A 7,693-nucleotide genomic window follows, 5' to 3' on the forward strand; every position below is an offset into this window, starting at 1 on the left:
GTTAGTGATCACTTCTATCTAAGTATGATTGGATAAACTGAGTACTTGAAACTGTTCTCATACTCAAGTGGGAGAATGTAAGAATATGAGTATGAGATAGAGAAGTTTTAGGACCAGTTATAGGTATTCAATTTGGATAGAAAGTCCTATTGATGAAAGGAATGTTGATCCTTGATTGAAAAGGATTTTGGTTAGCATCAGGAAACAAGTGTTTGTTTCCGATGAGGATTTTGATAGGAAATTGTGATCTATTTTGGTGAAGTCTATATGTATATATATAGTGACCTCTCTTCTCACAGAACTAACGCTCATATTGGACCATAACCTATCTGTGAGTCGAGCTCTTGACAATCTGCAAGAGAAGAGAAGGATCACTGAAAGTTTGCTGCAATGGCTACGAGTTCTGGTGCAGCTGCAGGTATGTTTTCCTTTCTGGTTATTTATGTGCACATAACTGGGTTGGTTTCCTTTTGTTTGTGGTTCATGTTTTGGTCTTGGTGTTTGTTTGTTTACAAGTTCTTACAAGAAGAACATACAGAAGGATCTGAAAAATGGCTTTTTTTTTTAAATATTACTAATTTATTTTCATAATTTTATATGTTTTATGGGTTTTGATTTTCTGATCTTCCTCACTGGATTTAGCTCTAAAATCTTTTGTTCGAGCTCGTTCATGTGCGGCTCACAGTGTACGGAGGTCCAGAAGAGGGTGGGGGAAGGAGGAGATAGACGGCAAACCTAAAGGTCTGGCCAAATATCCCTCTGGTTCCATGTCGAAATAAGAGGGGAAGAGAACGAGAAATGATAGGAGAAAGAAAAAGAGGAAGAGGGAGAAGAGATGGAGCGTCCCGGGTGAAATCACAAGCGACGATGGAGGTGGGTTGTTTAAGATTTTGCCGTCACCGACCTCCATTTATGATTTTGCCGATAACAATGGGGGGGTCAGGAGGAGATGGGAGCAAGTCTTGGGAGCAGTGCAGGTCTTGTTTATTTTAATTTTTTTAATAAAATTTAAATGTATTAAATTGTTATGCTATAAGGATACAGGTGTTCATAGGTTATTGGTGAGAAACACTATCTGTCATGCTGAGGTGTGTGTTCCAGTCATGAAAAATTTTCTCGACAGTTTGGACTTTATTCACAAAACCAGAGGGTTAATAATGTTTTTTTTATCACAAAAAAAGAGAGTTAATAATGTTAAAAAAGGGGTTAAGCTCGTGTTTTAAAGCAGGTAATTATAATTCCTCCTGAGTAAATTGGTATGAAGTTGATTAATTTGTTTTAAATAGGGAAAACGATAATATGGAGGATTTATACGGCTACGGCATTCTGTGTTAATGAATAAAAATTCGTACATTTTTATATCTCTTGTTTTATTGGCACGGAACACCATATAATGTACTAAGTAAGTTTTTCTCAATAATAAGCCATGGAATTTTAAGGGCCTTGCCGGGAATCGAGTAGATATTTTATGCTTAATCTAACCAAGTTTCTCTAGTGTCGAAAAAGTGCTACAATGGTTACTTTGCTCTGTTTTTTTGTTCTCATCCATTCTGCTACCATTTACTTGAAATTTTGGTAATGCCAATTTATGTTTTATTTAATAACTATTTTGTTTTTTCATTTGAGTTTTCACATTTTGAGAACTGAAAAACTTGTTTGGTACTACTTAAACAAAAAAGTAAAGGCAAATTTTGAAAACTGAAGAAAATAGTTCTTAATTTTTATTTTCTATGAAAAATAAAAAATGAAAATAGTTATCCACAAGATTTTAATTTTCAGTTCTAAATAGAAATTGAAATTAAAAACGATATGATTATGAAATAATCTTTTATCTCCTTTTTAATAAACTTGGATGCGAATGTATGATTTCAATGCCATTATCTTCACAGATGAATAGGTAAGGTGTTGTTGCTCAGCTTATGTTACTGTTTGTTATAGGTGTAGAAAGAAAGACAATATCTTAGGTTTCAACTAGCATGCTTTTTAGAGTGTATTTGTTACACTGGATTATTTCAAATTAGACTAGCTTTAGAGACTAAGCTGAATTAGCTTCACATGAACTAAGTAGTACAAGAATAATAAAGTGTTTAGTGCGTTATCGAACTATGTGATGGACAAACTTATTTTCAGAACTTAAATATTTTTTCTGTTAGTTTTTAGGGAAAATTAGAATCCCCTACCGTTTTTCTATATCATTTAGATTAAACATCTGTGCCTTTTTAAAATTTGATTAAGGTGCTTTGACCAATAGTCACCTCTATTTTTTAAATTCAAATAATTTTTAAATTTATCCTTTTATCTGCATAATTCACTTTTCCTTATTTTGTGACAGCCCGTTCCTGATTTTAAGAGTTTTAAAGTTTTAATAAAGGATTTTATAAAAATGCCCTTTGAGGCACGTGCATTATTCGAGGTTAATCGTTGTGTCGTTCCATCTAAAATTTGTTTTCTTGACATATCCTCGTAGTACTCGTCGCTACGGACGCGTGGGCGCAGACGGTGAGTGATTTGGAGTTATATCGAAGAATTTATTAACGTTTGAAATTTGGGCATTTTAGGAATTATAATTTAGTAAAATCTAGAATTTCTTTTATGAAAATGGATGGCCCATATTTAATGAAGAATTAAATGGATGGTTGGGATGAGAGAAAGAAGGTTTGTGTGTGTGTGTGCGTAAGAAGAAGAAGAAGAAGAAGAAGAAGAAGAGATTGGGCAAATCTGCCCAACCAGAGGAAGAAAGAGTCGAAGCTCATAGAGAGAAAGGAGAGAGTGCTGGCGAATGGGGAGAAGAGAGAGAGGAGACTGGCCAATCAGAACAGAGAAAGGAGGAAAGGAGAGAGGGCGAGAAGCGGAGGAGAGAAGGAAGAAAAATGGGTCTTCACCTGCGACCCGTTTTGACCCGCGACACCCACACCCAAATTCCGACGATTTTCACCGGAATTCTCACAAATTGGATCAAGGTACCACTTCCAATCAACACCTAGGTCTTCCCTCTTCATGTTTCACCCCAAAAATCATGAAATTTCGCGGTGATTTAGCAAAAAACACCCACACGGGTGCCACGACTTTCTTGTTCAAAATTCGCCCAATTTCGAAGCAATTTCTTTCAATTGCCACCACCCATACACTTCTCTTGAGGCCTAGAACAAAGCCCAAGCATTGGTTGGGACGTCGGAGTTGATTTGAAGACGAATTGGAACTCACCCAATTCTAGGGTTCCGCACGGATTTTGGTGAAATTGGAGCTCTTCCAGGCCAAATTGGCCTTGGCCTCAAGTATAAAGTTTACTCTACTCATTGAGATCTTCAATTCTGTATTTTTTGAGAATTTTTGGAAATAGTTGGATTTTCCGGCTGGCCAGGGCGGCCAACCGCTACCCGCGGTGGCCCGTGCCAATGGCCCGCCAATGTCATTCTTAGCATGTGTTTAAGGTTCTAGGTTCAGTTTTGATAATTGATGGACGTAAATTGAGTAATTGAACCTAAGTTCGTTTCGATTCGTGGTTAGGTCAAAATGTGAATTGACAATCCGACCGTTGGATCGTCACCAAACTTTGATACGTTGTAATACGTAATATTTGAGGATTATAGGAACTTATGGATCGGGAATCCGATTTATGGATCTTTCGGAATTGGAGTTGTAAGTTCATAAAATAGAATGTTAACCGTCACTTGGTTTTGGAAATTGACAGAGATCCGACCGTTGGATGGTAATGAAATTTTAGGATGTTGTCCTAGAGGTATATTGTGGACCTCTGGAAGTTATGGATTTGAAATCTGAGTTGCAGATCTTCCGGATCGAACTACGTAGTGACGTGTTTTATACAAGTTATATATTCTATCGATATGATTTCTGAGGTTGGATTTGATTATTGTTCTAGGAACCGATCGTCATGACGCCTTGATGTGTGGTGCTAGGGAATTGTTGGGCGAACTCCGGGTGAGTGGGCAGTATTTATGTTTATACCTATATACTATTGATATTTTTCCCAGAAATTGAGTTTAAATGAAATTAAGTTTTAAAATGCCATGCATGCATATTGTGAATTATATGAATTGATATTTGATGCATATATATATGTGAATTGGTGTTGTGGACGCACAGGTGAGTATCAGGTGAGTTTATGTTATTCATGTGAATTATTGATGATGTGAATTGTGTTGAGAGCTCATAACCTGCACCCTTGGTGTTAGTGCTTATAGTATTCACCGCACCGCACGCTCACCTTGGATCTTAAGTAGGTGTATGTCGTACAGACCATGAGAGGGTTCCAACATGCTAATCGTACATATCACTAGAGGTGGTTCCGACTAGTAGGTGACCTTAGATTATATGCACACATGATTGATGAGAGAAGCACTAGAGCGTATTATTTCACCATTCTTGTCGTACAGACTACTTCAGGTAGTTCCGACTTATGTGCAGAGTAGCGCCGTACAGGTCGTCGTGGTGACTCCGGCTGTATTGGATATTGAGCTATAGAATTAACCATACAGGACCAACTGCAGGGTCTCCGGTTGATTCATTATGTCACCTGTTATATTGATGCATCCATATTCTGTCATTGACATTATTGCATGGCATACTTGCTGGATTTTAGTAAAGATTAATGTTTTGAGAGATTTGAACAAATATTATGCTATTATGTTATTTTCTGGGAAAGTATATAGGTTTTACGGCGAGGGGTTAGAAATGTTTTAAATGAAATGTTTTCGAAAAACTTTGTTTTACTGACCCACTCAATTTTGTTTTACGCCCCTCCAGGTTCTTGATAGCAGAGCTTTGGTGGCCACGAGGAATCCAACGGTGTCCTGACAGAATTCACAAAAGTAGGACTCACCCTCGGGTGTTTCATCTTAGTAATTGTATTTTTTAAAGCTTCCGAACTGTGTAAATGGTTACGTCACTCTCACGTGACGGCCAGCATGCGTTCCTTCGGAACGGGATGTGTCATATTTAGTGGAGATATTAGTAATTAAACTATATTTTCTCTTCTTCCAATATGTTTTTTCGATCACAGTTTTTTTTTTTTTTTTTTTTTTTTGTTATGCAAACATTTAATATTATTTCTTTTTCCAAATGGTTTTTTTTTCCAAATAGTTGGTGATCAACATAAAAGCGCAATGTAATTTTTTCAAATTTTTTGGGAAATTATATTTCTTTTGTTTTTTGTTTTTTAAGTATAGTTGTTGACGAATTATTATTAAGTACAATACATTACGTATATATTATTTGCGGGTACATTTGAATTTACAAAAATCATTAATTGGTATGTTTATTTGCAATTTTGGTACGTTTGATTTTATACATATTGTTAATATTGGTACATTATTTTTATTTGGTACGTTTTATTTTGTACACATTGTGTATTGGTACGTTTATATTATTCTCAATCCTATTTTCCTTAACGTACTAAAAGAAAAACTTATTTCGGTACGTTTGATTTTGGAGGATTTAAAAATATTTTAAACTATTTTGAAAAGAAAATATCTTAAATCGTAGATAATTATTGCTAAATTGTGCATTATTGTGAAAATAATTTTGCATCTAACAAACTTTTTTTTTTTTTACAACTATTTCTAACAGAGGAGAGTGTAATCAAAAGACTAGATTATAGGAAATTTGTTACAATATAATGTGCATATAGCACCAAAATTTTGACCAAAAAAAAAAGTTTAATCAAATTACTAAAAGGCGTGGATGTTTGATCTAAAAAATTCAAAACTGAAGCACCTATATCAAAAGATTCCTTTTTTTTTTAATCATCGTATTAATAATTTATTATTTTGGCCCAAATATTTTCACTTCATTCAACCCCTTTCGGGCTTTTGCCAACGCTAGTATCGGAACTTAATGGAATTTAACATAATTAATGTCTCTCTAAACCGTGCACAGGAGAAGGACATAGACATGAAATGGCGTATAAATTTTTTTACAAGTAAAGACAGCAAGACCATCTGTTTAAACTAAATTTTGCAAACCATATAACATTATTGTTGATGATTGGATTATTACTTGAAGTGTTGACTAACGTACTTATTTTCTTTTGGTGACACGTCACATGATTTGCAAATTTAGTATAAAAAGTTGGCTTACCTAACATTACTTTTGTTGCCACTTATTACTACGGTCTAATGATATTCCTCTTCACTTGTAAGTAAGAGGTCTTATGTTTGATTCTCGCCAAAGACGAATTTGAACTCCATTATTGCTAGCTCATTGTGAGGCTAAACCCACCCCCTCTCATTTAATGTAAAGAATATTATTTGTTTAGAAATACATTACTTTTGTATTCTATGATATTGTATTATTGAAACAACCAAATCTAAAATCTCCCCTAGCCTTGAATTTCAAGGTTTCATACTTGAATGGAGCATCTAAGAGCATCTACAAAAGAGATGTTAAAATGTTCATATAAGTTATAATAGTTAAAAAAAAAAAGGACCACACTAATTATTAATGATTTTTTATTAATTATTATTGATTCAATCATTATTATAATTAATGTTGTTGTTCACCATTGCATTTGTTTATATCCTGCCTCTGCGTGTTTACGCACCCGTAATCGGAATGAAACTTAGGAATCCGATTCCGATTACATATAATTCTTATGTTTACTACGATTTGGAGGAATCAACAGTGTGTGGGACTCACACAAAAAATGGAATTCAATTCCTAAAATTGGAGGAATTGGACTCCCTCTATGAGTGAGGTATTTGGATTCCTGGATGGTGAAGGAATCAGGAATGCACTCTACTTTCCTATTATGCCATCTTATTCATAGATGCTTCAGCTTGGCGTTGGAGGAAGACAACAAGATGGCGATCGGAGTGCTCGGAGCGTTGCTTCCGCTGATGCATGCACTCATGAGGGTGGAGAGTGAGTGGACGCCCAATGACTCGTTAAGCAACACAACAAGGTGCCAACTCTGTTGGCTAGGTTCTTAAAATGTTAATTTTTTTTTCTCCAGGGAAGATGAATTTGGCTAGGTTAAAAGCAAGAAGCCGTGCTGAGGAGGTGGATGAGGACAACTGTGGATAAAGACAACTGTGGGTTTTAAATGCCCTTCGGAAACTGTTCTTCTTGATCCTAGATGGGGTTGTTTATTTAGTATCCTTCAAGTCCCTGCGATTGATGTATTGTATATAGGAATGCAATTTGGAACTTCGATAAGGAATTGAATGCAATGGGAGTGGTTGTTGATCCTCCTGGAACGATTAAGATGTTTGCTGGTTGCATTAGAGAACTAAGGCAAACTATGTTGTTACAGTGCTATGAACTGGAGTGGTTGAAAACACGGCATGGTTACAAGACTCCTGTTGAAACAAAAAAGGGCATTTTAGTAATCATATTAATTCTTATTCCGATTCAACTGAATTAGTAAACAACTTCTACAAACTCAGGTTTATTTCTATTCCAATTTTTGAACATTTAAGTAAACAGCTTCAACAGGAATTCGATTCTGATTCCTCTTCATTTCAATTTCTCCTCAATTCAATTCCTCCCCAATCCAATTCCTCCAATTTTGATCATGAACGAGTTAGTGTTTTCAATCAAGCTAAGGTGAACAGTCTTCTTTTGTTAGAAAATAGTCAACATCACACATAGCCTGTAAAATTAAAATCTGTTCAAAATTTGACACCTTATTAAATGCTCTAATTGTCATAATCCCTAGATTTATCCAATCATACCT

At 35.3% G+C, this 7,693-nt stretch overlaps 1 long non-coding RNA gene across 1 annotated transcript; it reads left to right on the forward strand.

The window, feature by feature from the left end:
• Nucleotides 1-2,661: 2,661 nt before the first annotated feature.
• LOC139190470 (uncharacterized) lies at nucleotides 2,662-4,959 on the forward strand. Its single transcript, XR_011574705.1, has 3 exons — nucleotides 2,662-2,960; nucleotides 3,881-3,939; nucleotides 4,765-4,959. It is a non-coding gene; the product is annotated as an uncharacterized lncRNA (long non-coding RNA).
• The last annotated feature ends 2,734 nt before the right edge of the window (nucleotides 4,960-7,693 follow it).

The sequence above is a fragment of the Malus domestica genome, chromosome 02 (assembly GCF_042453785.1).
Source record: "Malus domestica chromosome 02, GDT2T_hap1".
Classification (NCBI taxonomy): Eukaryota; Viridiplantae; Streptophyta; class Magnoliopsida; order Rosales; family Rosaceae; genus Malus; species Malus domestica.